The 16,919-nt window shown below is 46.7% G+C and overlaps 1 protein-coding gene across 1 annotated transcript in view; it reads left to right on the plus strand.

Annotated features, from left to right (window-relative positions):
- Window positions 1-16,919, plus strand: part of norpA (no receptor potential A) — a 553,315-nt gene that overhangs the window by 116,494 nt on the left and 419,902 nt on the right. The gene's annotated exons all lie outside the window — the stretch shown is intronic.

Consider the following 16,919-nt stretch of genomic DNA (forward strand, 5'->3'; position numbering starts at 1 on the left):
GCAACATTGCTGACACTAATAAATTCAGTTAATGAAAACGTTACATTGCACATTGAACAGAAGGAACCTTAACAGGCAGCTGAGCCTACTATGGTAAAGCACACAATAGTAGAATAAAACTTTCGCATAGCGAGCTACGCTCAACATTAAACTGGTGCACAAAAACCTCCCTTGTGGTACCGGGATGTCTAGAATAAATGTTTGGATCGGTCACTTTGATAGATGCCAGGATGTCAATGCAAAAAAGTCAATATATTGAACACAAAATGTTTCAGCGTCAAAAGGTTTAGGTGTCCTTACGCATTTGCCTTGCAATTACATGGCAGTAGTGTGAATAGCTTAAAGTTATCGAGCATGTTTGAAAGATTGAGCATTTCAAAAATTAATATTGTTGACTGTACATATAAATTTGAGTATTGCTCAATACTCATTCCTAGTGTGTAAATGACGTTCATAGTGACACACATACCTTTTTTTAATTTCATGGCGACTTTTTCTCACTCAATTTTATGTGATGTGCTTTATTACTTTATTTAGGCTGTGCTTCATATTGCATGCTGCTTTGTATTAATTGATTGATATTTGGGGTTTAACGTTCCAAAACCACCAAAAGATTATGAGAGACGCCGTAGTGTAGGGCTCCGGAAATTTCGACCATTTGGGGTTCTTCAACAGGCACCCAAATCTGAGCACACTGGCCTGCAGGATTTCCGCCTCCATCGGAAATGCAGCCCTCGCAGCCGGGATTCGATCCCGCGACCTACGGGTCAGCAGCTGAGTACCTTAGCCACTAGACCACCGCTGCGGGCAATCTGCTTTGCAAATGACGGTGATTGTTCTGCTCACATTGAATGCCCAACACGTATGTTTGAGTGCCTGCCAGACTGTACTCAAGCATCTGGGATACCACAAAAATATAATATCATGCATGTATAAAAGATGACGCACTTTGCGGCCGATCAGTTTTAGGGACGAAGCTCTTTAAGGTGTGGGTCTGTCCATCCTCCATTGTCGTGTGTAGCCACTGGCGGCACGTACCTGCTCCAGAGCGGGTATGGCTGACGGGCTTTGGACGGGCTGACGCACGCTTCGCCCACTCATTATCATTCACTCCCTGTATATGCTGTGATTTTTTTTTACATTACCAATGACTTCCCATCTCTGTTGTTTTGAAGTGCGATTGCTGGGCACAGCTTTACCCAATAAAGAGTTTCAGCACTTTAGATTCTGCTTCCAGTGGTGGGAAACCTGCGCCAATCTTGCCAAATGAAAATTACTGTGCCATACTGCTCTAAAATGGTCTTTTTTGTCTTATTTGCACCATTGCTGTGCCAGAAGGTGGTTTTGGAACCAAAAGTAATGTTGAGAGCAGGCATATAAGCTGATGTCGCGTGATGGTCGCCATCTTGTACACTTGCGCTGTTACATTTGCGTACAGTTGTACGAGCATGAAATGAGATGGTCAATTATTCCCACTTCCACAAGATTGCAGTGGTACCTTTTCTGGTAACCACTGGCCCAAAGCGAAGGCGATGTGGTGACTATTGAAAAGCGCACGTGGTGACTATTGAAAAGCGCACCAGTATGACATCGCTGGTAAAAACCCTACCGTGTATGGCTTAGTGTCGCTTTAAGCCTACTGCACGCTTTGAATAGCTGGCAACTGCCTGAGCGCACAGAGACACCGATCACTACCGCCTCAATCGTTATACGGGACCGTGTTCAGCATGCATCACTTTGCGGAAACAAAAGTAGTTCCCGGTCGCAGCATTAAGCTTTGTGCATCGCGGGCACCGAGACAGCATGGGGAGTGCTGTTATAACCATACTGCACGCTTTCATTAGGTGACAACCCAAACGCGCCTCAGTCTGCTTCCAGGACCACTAGAGCATCGCTTACAGAAAGCTCGCATCACCGTCTTAATGTAATAGCTTTCTCGCCGCAACCATGCGCGTTTTGAAGCGGAGTGGGCGCAAGCGGCTTCTTAGTACGGTGTGTATGGCAAGTAGGGGAAGTGCTGCATGCAACTAGCCACTAGAGGATCGGCTCTCTGCGACCGTACCGCATCTCAAAAAAGCTGTGTCTGTTTTTGCCAAGTAGCCAGTCGTGGTACACATTCATCGCAGACAGCCGCTTATGTCTGTTTTTGTCGCTATGCCAGTCGCTGCGTCGGCTGCATATTCAGGACTCCGCACTAGGTTCGAAATGCTCCTTGAGGTTGGCATCGCGTGCCATCAGATGGCCGTGCGAGATTGCCAGGAATTTCTGAAATTTGGCTAACAGAAAGAAATGGCTTTGTGGTGGGGACTATAGGCAATATTTGCTGTGCAGGAAAGGAAATGCTAATTGGCAGGGGGGAGGGGAGAATAGGCGTGCTCAAGGTTCTCCTTCAAGGGGGAGAGGGGTACAAAGGTTTGTCACAGTGCCCCCTTTCCTATTATGTCAATCAGTAGCCAAGGGGGGTCGGGGGAGTTCAACCACCCCCCCCTCACCGAAATTTTTCGTCCAACACCCTTCCTGCCACTTATTTTTTTTTTCGTCGTTTCACGCTGACATGATTTAGAAGCTAAGTGTTGCTACTTACTATCACGATATCAATGCTGGGCACTCTTACAATCAATATTGTCTGCATACGTAAAAATTTGTTGCAGTGTTTCTCAAGGCTTAGCACTCTGTGTGCTTTTGGGCAGGAATCTCGGCTGCGACTGTTTTAAGTTGGCTCAGCGACGGGAATAATGCTGAAGCAATGGTCATACTTGTACCCGCCAGAACATATCTCGCCAGAGTCGATCACTATGATAATTTTCAATAGGCAGAGGTTCGTTTTAATGGAAATAGCCAGACACAGTTCCAAGCTCTGATAGGCCACGTTCAAGTATATTACAGTGCGACACTTCGTATGTGTGCTAAGATATACTCAAGCCAGAAAATATCATTTCTATTGAACCTTTGCACATTCTGCTAACATCTAAATACACATGCACGCACACACACACGCACCCACGGGCAATCGCGCCACTGAATATTCGGTTGATACACCTAACTCGGCTTGTATGCGATTGTACATTATATTTCTACATATCTTTATTATGCCCTGACGACCAAGGCGCTCTGAAGTATTGTCTAGTGATGAAGGTGCAACACAGAAAAACGTGCAGGCTAATTGCAGCCTTAGAAAAGCCTACTCAAATACTCATGTAATTATGCCCATAAATAAAAAGATGGTGGTCATAAACCTAAAGCAGCGTAATGAGTAATGCAGTGTGGGCAGCTGTAGTAAGCACAAGCTTTATTTTGTTCAGCACTGCGGCAAACAGCGTGAAAATAAGAAGCATAAAGCTGAAAAAATATTTATATGACAATTTATATATATTGATTCGCTTCATCTGTTCGTTTCTTTACGTTGACATGACTAGAAGGGTACACCGAGCGATATCTGCAACTAGGGACATGACGCACGACAAGAAATGCACAGAATGGAGAAACATGGGTGGGCGTGTTAACACGTAAAATTTCAAGTGTAAAGAGTAAGAGATTATGTGCCGCAGTGGGTCACGCCTTTAGCGAGAGGAGTTGAGCGCGAGCGGTTGCCTTGAGCGCTGTGATTCTTGAGTTGGTTGCTGCCGCCCGCTTTCCGCATCAATAGACCTGCTGTACAAGTACTACTTAAGCCAATAAATCCCGTTTCACAAGCAATACACCATAATTTTTTACAAGAAACAAAAGAAACTCTGTGCAAGCAATGTCTGACACTGCAAACAGACACATATAGCGGAATATTGTTGATTATCTTTTTCAATTGAGAGAAACATTATCCTGAGAGATACATTATCCATTGCTGTTCGCACCTTTATTATCCGCTAACCATGTCTGCAAGTGAAAGGTGTAAATGAAAAGCAAGAAATGGGCAACGGGAGAGACCGGAATCAGTCTGCCGTGCTGTCAAAGTGATTTTCAGCAATATGTCTCATACAGTTGAACTTGCTTTCTTACAGCTGGACAAAAATTGACTTATACTGATTTTACCAAAACCATCTTTTTTACTACCTGCCAGAGTGGTGCAGTGGTTGTGGTGCGCTATTGCTGACCTGCAGGTAGCGGGATCAAATGCCTGTCGTATCTTCGATGTAGGCGAAAATGCTTGAGGCCCGTGCACTTCAAAGTGCATGTTAAAGAACAAAGGTGGTGAAATTTCTGGAGCACCCCACTATGGCGTCTCTCGTAATCATATCGTGGTTCTTGGATGTCAAACCCTATCATTTGATCATTAACAACTATGTTTCTCAATCCAAGAATAACTTCTGTTAACTTTCATCCTTGATTGAGCTACTGCCTATGATTGATATACACACACATTCAGCTGAAGCCGTTACATTGCCGTTAAAGAACAGAGAGGATGTCTTCCGGGCGGCCTTGTATTTTACGATGAATGTTCAGAGAGCTATGCCAAAAAATCTTTAATTTGTTGTTGTAGCTCTCAGGGACAACTTTAGGCGTCTCAGCGATAAAAAAAAAAAAAACGTTATGGTTCAGCTGTGCTCACTGGTAGAGTTGCCGGAATCTTTAGAAGATGGTGCACGTTTGGAAGAATATCTCTGGGCAATTGGCAACCGCTTGCATCGCAGACATGCTAGGCATTTCTCGCTTCTCTCGCTTGTATTTTGCAGTCTATACTGCTAACTCTCCTTGCAATACTGAAGTTGAGGTAATGTTCGAGTACATGTTAGTAAACTCCTCGGCAGTGAGAAGGGTGGCATATTCGAGAATATTCTGTGGCAGAAGCGAAGAAAGCATCTTCAAGGTGTGCTGATGCCTTTTAAAGCGCTCATTGAAGTGGTCTAATAAATAGTCGAGAAAAAGCCAAAAATACTGAAAGCCTAAAGTGCTCTTCCACGCCAGCCACTGGCACATTACTTCGATGAAGCTGCCTGCCAGTGACAAGCGGCATTCTCATTTTCGCCAGTTGTTAAGTGTGCACTGGGAGCAGCGTCTCTTTTTGGGAAATAATCATCAAGGGTTATACGGTGCGGCGTTTTGGCGTGACCATAGAGTCTCATAGAAGAGCGCTGATCGACCCAGGACACGAACTACCAAGCAATACGTGCAGGCAGCGTATTTCAAGGGGCTGACTTCGCATTGCAAGGAAGCAACGCCCCCAGCAATGTTCGGGCTGTGACTCTGAATGCGAGAAACGACAACTTTAGCGATGATACATGTTGGCTGCTAAAGTTCCGCCTTAAACACTAGTGCTCGTTTCTCCCCTGGTGGCAAGATTCGTGGGTATACATTTTCTCCGCTTCCCTTCAGGTGCCTGTAAGGTTGCTCTCGCCCAGTATCTTACTTTGCGTGCGAGATGTCTCACGTTGGTGATTGCGCCCTTACGGAAGGCTGTTGTTCTGCTGTTTCTGTTGCCTTGTGATGAAATACCGCAAACATAAATAAACGCGAAGGGCTGATGGCAGTAGTGAAATTCCAGCAACTCACATCAGAACGCCCGACACAGGCAACCAACAGGCATGGATGCTGCATAGTAGAGCATAAGTAAACTCGTGTTGCATGTGCTGGCAGTTCTGGTAGGAGTTCACGCATTCTGAGAAATGGATTATGGTGCACTAAGCTCTGAATAATTCCAGAGTTCATTCCTTCATCACTGGTGAACCGATCACTGTAGATTTTTTGTGGTTCGAGGCTGCTCCTATTTACGCTGGTGTAATTGCTGGAAACATGAATGCACGTATGCTGTGTGGTGAAATACTCTGCACAGTTCTGAATCTGCGCAGGTAAAGGGAAAAGTAGGCTGCACGCTTGCAAGCAACAGAAGACACCCTACCGCAACGTTACTGTTTCACGGAGACGAGTGAAAAAAGCTGCAAAAAACAAAGAGAACATATCGCGTTTTTTTGTGTGTAAGTGTTTTAGCTCATACAGTCGACTCTCGTTAATGTGAAGCTGATGGGGACTGCGGAAAACTTTCACATAAACGGAATTCCAATTAACCACAAGAAACGAAAAATACATGTATATCAAAGCAGTTTACGTAAAAAAATCGGTGATTGCAGTTAGCTTTAACCTGCTAAATTTTGCTGCAGAAAGAAAGTCATGCAGTCTGTATATGTGCACAAAAGCTTCCTCGGCATCGCTCTCAGCAGCAAAAAACCTCTGTGCGAGGGCAAGACCAGCGGCTACATCAGCAGGTCGCGGTTGTGGCTCGCTTGCAACGTCATCGTCCACATCTGTTTCATGACTATCCTCGCTAGGCCGAACCTTCTTGACGATCTCGGCGTCCGTTAACGCATTGCACGTTTCTACAGCACTGTTAGTAGCAACTTATTTTTCGAAAGGGACGTCGCCGAGAGCTAGCAGGAGACTGTCAACGTCAATATCACTTGTGTCTGCTTCCCCCATAGTACAAAACGAATCATCTGCAGCACTTGCAATGAAACCGCACGCCCTAAAGTAGTTCACGATGGTCTCGTCTTTTACAGGACCCCAGCCTTGCGCCAGCAAATGTATAGCGCTGAGAAGGCCCATCTCATAATGAGTTGAATTGTCCAGACACAACAGCGTCCACTCAAGATGTTTCCGATAAAGTGCTTTCACGTTCGTTATAATCCCCTGCTCCATAGGTTGTAACACTGATGTAGTGTTCGCTGGCAGGTAAGCGACATGGATGGCACTCAAGGGTGGCACATTCATGTGTGCACTACACTGGTCCACAAGCAGCAACACCTTGCATTTCGCTAACGCAAACTTGAGATCCAATTTCATCACTCAATCCTTGAATAGGTCTGCGGTCATCCACGCTTTCCTGTAAGACGCGTGGTCTACAGGCAACGTTTTCACACCCTTGAAACATCTAGGCTTAGCGGCTTTGTCTATTAAAAGCAGGTGACAACATCGCTAAGAACCCGCCATGTTGGCCGCCATCAGCACTCACACTCTTTCTTTACTCTGCTTACCTCCAGCACAGTTATCGTCATTAAAGGTCAGCGTCTTCTCTGGCAGTGTTCAGTAAAAAAGTGTCGTCTCGTTGGCATTGAAAATATCGTGTGGCTGATATTCGTCCAAGTATTCGCGAAGCTTATCTTCTCTCCACATAGCACATGTTGCCGCGTCGACGGCAGCCCTTTCTCCATTCTCGCTTTTAAACACCATATTATGGTGTTGCTTAAAGCGTGTAAGCCATCCATCGGAAGAAGCGAAGCTCTCGATGCCTAGCATGGTCGCAAACGATGAGACTTTCGCTGCAATGATCTCGCCGCTGAGCGGAAGTCGGTTGCTTCACGCCTCTCGAATCCAAACGAGCAATGCTTGCTCCAACTCCGGGTGGGCGCCAGTGCGCATCCTCTTGTGAGACGACTTAAACTGGTCATTTTCAAATGCATCCAGCAACGAGTGCTTGCTCTTGAGGATCTTTGACAGGGTATTAGGCTTGATGTCGTGTTTCCGGGCAATATCTTGCTTGGCGGTGCCTCCTACTTCCACTTCTTTCAATATCTTGACTTTCGTCACCAAGTCTAGCGTCTGATAGGGCCCGCGAGTTGCCGTAGTCGTGACTGCACCTGAAATACACGTAGAGCTCCGTTGCACGTGGAAATGCTGTCGGCTCAAAGAGACAAATGATTAGGCCCAGCGCTTGCTCAACTGCCACAGGCACGGCCGGGCTAGACTGAACCTGCGCGCTCCCTTCTTACGGCTTTTGCAATGGGTGTAGTACATGCCTCTCCCCTTTCTTTTGAGGGGGGTGCTGTGACCCTGCCATCTTCCGCCACTCTGTACAGCGCGCGAACACATGAGTTCAGGCGCGCTTCTTCACTCATTGCGTGTTGAAAAACAAGTGGCTTAATTATTGAAGACGCACAAATGGTTTATAGCAATGCTCATACCTGATGATGCTGGGCTTGGATCTATACACCTGTGAAGAGTGCACTTTGCTGGCAGTGTTACAAGTCCTGAAGTGCGTGCATGATTGTAGCCTCTTTGTGACAGGAAGCGGCATACCACACACTCCTTACAAAATCGTCTGGGTATGCTGAATGCTTTCTTCCATCACATTCTATTTTCTATTTGATGCAAAAGAAACACGGCCTTTTTCTCTCCTTTCTGTGTATCTGCTGCGATTTTCTTCATGCATGCGCGGTGCTTTCTTTCGCGATAATGTTAAGGCGCATTTTTTCTTCTTTCAGCAATCGCTGCACTTTCTCGCATTTTTAATGATAGTGTGACACTTGGGAGCGCAATCGTCCTATCATAGTCTGGTATCGACCCGCTCGATGAGCGTCGCTGTTTATTGTTTGCGTGCAAACACTTGCTGCTTCTTGTTCAGTGAAAGAGACTTGTGAAGTTGCAACATCTAGATCTGTTTCGTTGGCCTCCGCTTTTCGCTTCCTTGATGTTTGATGTAGGTGCCCAACTCGTAAAGCAGGATCTTTGCGTGGCTTCTATGCACTGGAAATCATGTAGGAAAGATATTTCTCGAAAAGAGTAGGCGCACGCAGTCAGGAATAAGTTTTCTGATGTGGAATGCAGGCACATAGTCTTCTTCATGCAAGTGTCTGTTTCATACGACTGTCCATGCTGACTTGTCCTTGATGATGAGGTTGTCTCTCGCAATATTCCTTTGTCACTTGCTGCACAGCTCAGTATTGTTTTGGGAATTTGTGAGAAAGAACACTGGGTGTTTTTCCCGAACAGGGCTTGCAATACGGAACCACGGCGATCGAGCGGCCGTGACGGAACACAGCAATACACCTTCACGCAGCTAATATATATCCATGTGCATGATGCGCGAAGCGAACGTTGTGCGACTGCCTTCTTGACTCAAAAAAGGTACTGTAGACTGAACACTGACAAAGCACCAAATTAAATGCAGCCGTGGTGCATAAATATCAGAATAAAGCAAGCCACACTAGAGATAAAAAGCAATTCACAACAACTTGCTTGTAGCAATAAGCCACAAAAGAATCTATACAGTTTTTTCAGAAAAACAGCTACTTACTAGCTGAAAAGTTGTAATGTTGTCAATTTCTATTTATATACATGTTGTTCTACGAACTATAAAAATAGCGCAGAGCTCATTTGCACCACAGTTTTAGTTCTGAGGCCAGCGGCTTGCGAGTGTAAGCAGCTGTGTACTTTGTTCGCATTCTTCATGGACGTGGCTTGCAGTACAAAGGAATGCAAAAGGGCTTGGGGTCTCCGGAATCAATATTTCCAGGTGGTGCTAACACCTTCACAATGCATACCACCACTCTCTGTGCATGCCGTCCAAAGACGTTATTTAGGTGCAAGGGTCCTCTTTTTTTTACTTTCTTTCTCCTTATATGCAGTTTTTTTGCTATTAGATATACAACACATATGTGTTTTAAAGTGTTGTCAGGCTGCAGACGGCTGCTATTAGCCCTGAAGCACTCTATATGTATTTGGAAAATTATAGCAAAATAGAAAATAGCTAGAAAAGGGAAGGGGTGCTCGTCATTCTGGGAGCGACCTCTCTTGATTGCGACATCGTTGTCCGACCAGACCAAGGGCCAAAGGTGTTTAGTGCTCTCTGATTTCAGAACAGGTGCAGCATTGTTCTTCTATCTCTCTGATCGTTGCCAGTGGTTTATGCCTTCTGAATTATGCCTCTCATTAGCCAATTCCTCCACATTTTCACTGAGTTTCAGCTTGTATTATTCACGAGCACATACGTAACTACATTAAGGGGCAAGACGTCTGGTAAACTAGTTTCCTTTTAGTAGACGATCCCCTTTCTATCCTTGATTTCTTTAATAATCCCCCTTCCCCTTTTCGCCTAGAAGCTTTATTGCAGGGTTTCAAATTGACAAACTTTCTTGTGCCGTGTGTGCGACGCCGAAGATGCAATGTCAGGGTCGCTGCGCCCCTACCGCCATCGGGTAGGGAGACATACTTAGAAACTCTCCAATTGTATTCGCGAAGGGCGAGAAGGCCATAAGGAAAGAAGCGCGCGCAGGTGTAGTCTAGCCCGGCCATGCCACAGGCCGCTTGCAGCCTCGCCAGTTCGTGGTCTGAGGCGCTGTAAGCAACTGCAGTGCAAACAGCGCTGGTAAGCTGCAGGAAGTGTCGAACTGGTGGCGCTGTGGTCAGCTGCGATGCCTTTGAGTGCCAGCCGCACAGACATTGTTCTTTCGCACTTTAAAACTAGTAACTTTATTAAATATTATGACAATTTTCTTTGGGAATTTGATTGAAAATTCAAATTACCCAAAATTTCAAACCTCTAGCTTCCAATTAATGAGCATTTCTTTCTATTGAATTGCATACAAAACTGACGGAACCTTCATTCCACTTCCAATTAAGCGACAATACCAATTAAGTGACTTCAAATTATTGGGAGTCGACTGTATACGCTGCGACCAAGCTAGTTTTATGTGAGTAGGTATAGTCCAGTCACACGTGCACTTTTGATTGAGACCAAATGAACATTTCTTATCAATGATTACTTTGCCCTTGAAGATTGTTTTATAAAATCTCTAATTGGAGTACTTCATTGCTATCAATAGTCACAGTGCAACTGAAAGTCTGCCCTAAAATTAACCTGTGCATTATGGTATTGCCAACATGCAGCATATCTTAAAAAAAAAAAATATTGTGTATTGCAAGCATGCTTGGATGCATGCAGTAAAGTAAAAAAAAATGACTAAAACCTACCACTGCGTCAGGTTGGCTTGACATATAGAGATTAACATAAAAATCATTCCCATAGGCATGAAGTCATAGACATCGACAGTAAGAAATTCGCTCAGCAAAGTGAGCAAAACAAAAATTTAATTATGAATGTAGAAAAAATATGCTGCGTATACCTCTCATTCCTCCTTGTAAGTGGAACTGTCCGTGACCTGTGTAATGCACTTCGCCCCGATGAAAACTACGCCATCTACGCTTAACAAAGATTAACGATTAACGATGTCTTCTTCGATCGGGTGGGTAATTCCAATAATGTGTTTTCGAAGACTAGCTCATTCAATGGTGCAGCGAGAGTCTGTTGCTCCAAATGGTCGCTGCACCTGTCGTTTACTGTATTTCACAGTACTTCTTACAGTACTGCCCCGCCGCCATGGGCTAGTGGCTAAGGTATTCGGCTGCTAACCCGCAGGTTTCGAGATCGAATCCCGGCTGCAGCGGTTGCATTTTCAATGGAGCTGAAAATGCTGTAGGCCCGAGTGCTCAGATTTGGGTGCATGTTGAAGAACCCCAGGTGGTCTAAATTTCTGGGTCCCTCCACTACGGCGTCTCTCATAATCACATGGTGTTTTTTGGGACGTTAAACCTCACATATCAATCAATCATTCTTACAGTACTTTTACCTACTCACTTACTCTCTTCACAACCATACGCATGGGGAGAGGGGGAATATCTCGCGACTTCATATACATGTGCACCATCTGTTTAAACTACCGTCGATAGTGACGGCACGAAAAAAAGCTAATGCCTGTGCCCCCCCCCCCCCCCCCTGTCGGGTCGGTGTGAATCCCTCTACGAAAGAATTTCTGACTACGCCTCTGATGTATGAGGCTAGGTGCCCCCCCCCCCCCCCTCTCACTGACTCCCTATTTTGTCAATGTATGGGACTGGCTTTGCACCCCCCTCTCGCATCTTTGCCTCCCCATGTGTACTCTTATGTGAGTGAGTGTGCATGCACGCTACTAGACCTTCATGCTGCACATAGCCTAATTGTTCACTGTTTTAAGTCACTGCTTTTGTATATGATCCTGTTTCTGCTTATTTTTTGTGCTTATTTTGTGGGCTTGCTGCTTCTGTATAAATGATGATGTAAATTGAAAGAACATTGCACTAAGTTACAGCGAAGTTTTTTTTCCTCTGTGTGTATCATTAAAAGCCCGCACATGTTCCAGACATGGATGTAGCTGCTCCAAAAACAGATTGTGCCTGCTCCAATGGCTGCTCCAAAATATTGGAAAGCCTTCTCACTACTGTGCTTCCTTCATCTTCACAAGTGTGTTATAATATAACTCAGCCCTGTGAACTGAAATCAGTGGTTTTACGAAGCATCATCTGGTCAGGAAGAAGCATGAAAAACAAATGAAATGAAAAAGTACTGACTAATATGAAAGGGTTTAAAACATCAGAAATTGACGATTGGCTACCGTGTGGTAGGCTTGTTTGCAGTAAAGTGGCCGAGCGAAGTGGGCTTACGTCCATTTTAGGACGCTGCTGAGACACCTGGCGTTGCAGTCTGCACATGGGATTTTATAAACAATGCCAAGGAACTTTTCTTTCTCTAGTGGGCTCTTCACATGCATCAGTTCGTGCTTACGTTTGCGGGCAGGAACATGCACAATGTGTATGTCGACATTCGTAGAACCCTTGCCAGCACCTCACCTATATTTGGCACATAGAGGATGGCTGCACAAGCTCGGGGCTGCATCATGCGCAAAGCGGCATCGTTGTGTGTGCGGTGCTCTATGGAATGAACGAAATTGACTGGGTACCCATTGGCAGAAAGTTCGCTGTGCACTTTGGAAAGGTCGAGGCATTGTCAGTGTCACTTGTGGCGTCTGAAGGTGGTTATCGCCACCACCCTTTTGGAGTGAACAGACCCAGTAGACACAGTTGAAACAAACCAAACAACACATTTATTTAACTACTTTTTGATTGATGATATCGTCAGCTGAATTATTATAACATCACTGTGATCCAGACGCTAAACAACCTTACACATAATTACACAACACTCAATAACATAACAAACGCAAGGCGGTGTTGCCAACTCCTGACTCGCCACAGTGGCCCCTGGCAGACGGCTCGCGATGCCGTGCACCGGGGACACACCGCGAGAGACAACTATTTGGGCCAAACGCCACCAGAGAAAGAGACCAGCTTATTTCTTGCACGCTGCCACCAAGGCGTGCTGCCAGGAGTCACCGCCGGCGCTCATACCGATCTAAGCATGATGATGATAGTGGTGATCAATGCCTGTGAACACGCCACCTACTGCTCAACAGTTGTGACCTCGAAAATACAGCTTCTGTGCGAGACAGGTGTGCCACGCGGTGCAAACAACTTTAAAGGAGGTGTCAGCACCCCCACATTCTTCCAACCTTATTCAAACCATACCTCAAAAAGAAAAAAAAAAACATGAAAGAAATCAGCTACACAAGCTCTCACGAAAAATGACAACACATGCCCCTACATAATGTCCGTGCACTACGACACCGCCGCCGGTCGACACTGCCGCATTGTCCGGCTCGACGACTTCACCTCAGTACCGGTCCCGCAACAACAACCTTGCCGTCAACTCGACGAAGCGTTACTCGCGCGGACAAGTATTCCGGTTGCAACCAGCACTCACGGGGGCGCCGAACTACAGGCAGTTGCGCAGGTCCCAGGCATGTCCACCGCCCGAAGTCACGATCACATTCCCGGCCAGCGGCGAAGACAATGTGCAGAAGACAGACATCCACGGATGATATCACTCCCGCTGCGTACATTCAAAGCACTTGCAGAACAATGGAGTAGGGCCAAGGGAAGGTTGCTTCAGGCTTCTCGCCCATGTGGTACAATGGTCAGTGCTGCTAGCTAATACATTGGCGGCAGCCGACACACCCACCTAAAAAAAATAGAGGTCACTTTTCCCAACTCGTGCATTGCAAGATAAATATTAAAAAAATATGTATCATCTTTCTTTGGAACTAGAACTACCGAGGAACCCCATGGGCTGTTTGACCTCTCATCTACGCCTGTGTCGATGAGTTCATCCAAGGCGACGTCTAGTGCTTTCCGCGTAGCCAAGATGATCGGTCGGGGATCGCATTTCCGAGGTCGTGCGTCACCCATGTCAATTCTGTGCTTGACCAGCATAGTGCTGCCGGGGTGGTCAGTAAACATCACGTCGTACTCGTACAAACAGCGATGACAGCTGCGGTCGTTCCCTTTCTGACAGGCTCTGTGCCTCTACCAAAAGCAGGTGCACTGACCTTCCCTGCAGCGTGGCACATTGTTCTGGCGGGGTGGTCACTCGCTTTCTCGGCGCACTTTTCTCCTCGTGCACTCGCGCCTCTCCCTGCGATTGACATGCCTTTGTCAATGCGGGGAGACTTTGAGAAAGCTTTAGCGCGTTTTTGTCGTGCTCACGGTAACCGCTGTTCGCATTTTCAGTGACAGTACCCGACTTGGCAAAGAAGTCTCGACCCAGGATTAGACATTACAGCCCAGAAAGATGCACGAAATGTTGCCTAACGCGTCTTTCCCAGCGGATCACTAGCCTAGCCGCGCCGCTCAATTGTGCTGTGCCCGTAGAAAGGCGGAAAATGGGGTTGCTTTGTCTCATGCGGGTATTGTTTTCACGGAAATAGCGCAACACATCATCGCCTAATAAATAAGCGCTTGCCCCAGTATCCAAAAGTGCTACAAACTTCTTTTCAGCTATCGTTAACTCGATTAGCGGCGCGAGCGAGTCTACAGTATCACTTGTGCGACAGACTGTGGGTACCAGTGATCTGAACGCATCGGTGGGATTACTGATCACCGCGCGGGGTCTGATGTGGATCACTGGCGGCACTGTCTGTTTCCTGGACCGCACGTTTGATCTTGACCCGGTGTGCGTTCGCATGCGTGGGCGATGTGCCCCTGCACACTGCACCGATAGCAAGTACCTTCGAAACCACGTCGGCTCGATCGTAAGTCGCCTCGGTCAGGTGGTCCTCACTCTTGGTTGCGCCGCTCGTTAGGCCCCATGGCGACCTCGCGCTCCTGCCGTGGAATGTTAAGTGCGGGGAAGGCGTGGGCCGTACGAAGCGCGTAAGCGTAGGAGTTTAAAGCGGGGTCTGACAGCTCCCAACCGCATGGTATGTGCTCATCAGCGAACAATGCTGACGCGTCACCCCTAAAGATTTCGATCCACCTAGTTGTGCCACGTGCGACAGGCGGCTGCGCAGAGCTTCAGGCCTAATGAGTCGCTCGACAACAACCGGCATCCACCCAGCACCCAGCCTAGATGCAGAAGAGGCAGCCACAATGAGACATCATACACTCTGCAAGGTGGCGGTATCGCTCGCGGCACAGAGCAGCTTATGGAGTGATTGGCGTCCATCGTCCCGGACGGTGTCACGACGCCTCGGCGTCGAGCCACAATACCAGACAATGACGCCCGGCTCCTTGAGCGCAATGAAATAGAAGAAGCTATCTACAGAAATTCGGACCGCCCACGAGGCTTCCGTACTCACTCGCTTCGGGCCTGGCCTACGACCTACGTGCTCTAAGCTTTAATCACCCCCAGGGTGCAGACCGCATGGCTCTCGTACCAACTGAACAACATTCTTGAAAACTAACAACAAGATAATGATAAAATAACACTTGCGAGCAGAAAAAAAATATTAAACGTGCCGACAAGTTCAAACACGTCACACCAGCCGATCTCTTCGGTCTCAACAAAGCACACCGCCGATGCTATAGCTATGAGACGTCCCCCCTAGGCCTACTCTACCTAAGTCTCCTTAGGCCTACCCCAACTCAAACAAAAGGTTGTACCGCGTGGCAAAAACTGTCATTCGATGCTGCAAAAGCCCCACGTTGGGCAGCCGGTGTGGGATTTGAAGGTGGTTATTTTCACCACACTCTTGGAGTGAACGGAGACAGTAAACACGGTCAGAGCAAACCAAACAACACATATTTATTTAACTACTATTTGATCGACGATATCGTCAGCCGAATTACGATAACATCAACTCTGATATAGACACTAAACAACCTTACACATAATTACACAACACTCAACAACATAACAAACGCAAGGCGGCATCCCCAACTCTTGACTCGCCACAGTGGCTCCCGGCAGACGGCCCGCAGTGCCGTGCATCAGGGACACACCGCGAGAGACAACCGTTCGCGCCAAACGCCACCAGAGAAAGAGACCAGCTTATTTCTTGCGTGCCGCCACCTAGGCATGCAGCCAGGAGTCACCCCCGGCGCTCATACTGATCTAACCGTGATGATGATAGTGGTGATCAACGCCCACGAACACAGTGCCACCTACTGCTCAATAATTGTGACCCCAAAATACGGCTTCTGCGCGAGACAGGTGCGCGTGCAGTGCAAACAACTTTGAAGGGGGTGTCAGCACCTCCACTCACTGGAGCAAATCATGTATGTTTTCTGTATCAGGGAAGTGGCAACAGGATGATTGTGGCAGGCAGAATGGACTGAATCGTAGTGCAGGTAATGTCCGCTGTATGTTGCCTTCCTGAAGACAGTGATACAAAGGCTTTTTCTACAAGTACGTCTAGGAAAGGTAGACAGCCAGAGACCTCCGTTTCAGTTGTGAACTAAATAGATATATCTATGCAATTCAAATGCACCGAGAATCGCCCTAAAGCCTCTTTCTTGATGGCACAAAAACAGTCGTCATTATGATACAGGAAAGTCTGCAGAGGACAGTTAAAGGGCGTTAAAGGGCAGTTAAAGGGCTCTAACTCTATGGTAAAGTTAGCCGCAGTTACAGAAATTGAAGTGCCCATCGCAGTTCTGTGCACCTGCTTGTAGACGACATCCTGGAACACAATGTGGCAGAACTTCAAAAGCTCTAGAAGATCGAGTGCGTTTGTTGGTGATTTGTCCCGAGCTGTTAGGCAGCCTCGCACACCTCACCGGCTAGATCCGCATGAACACTGGTTAAAAGTGACTTCACATCAAATGAAACTAAGATTTCGTCATCATCAATCATAATGTCCCACACCTTTTCAATGAAATCATAGTAGTTACGGGTGAAAGAAGTGCCGTTTTTCATGAGAGGTGCGAACACTCGATGAAGGTAGCCAGAAAGCTTGCACAACGGGGAACATGTGAAGTCTAGAATTAGGATGCGAGGAGATACATGGCTTGTGGTCTTCTGCCCCGTAATCGCAAAGAAAGGAAATTGGTTTTAGCGTCAATATCTG

The sequence above is a fragment of the Rhipicephalus microplus genome, chromosome 6, assembly GCF_043290135.1.
Source record: "Rhipicephalus microplus isolate Deutch F79 chromosome 6, USDA_Rmic, whole genome shotgun sequence".
In the NCBI taxonomy this organism is placed as follows: Eukaryota; Metazoa; Arthropoda; class Arachnida; order Ixodida; family Ixodidae; genus Rhipicephalus; species Rhipicephalus microplus.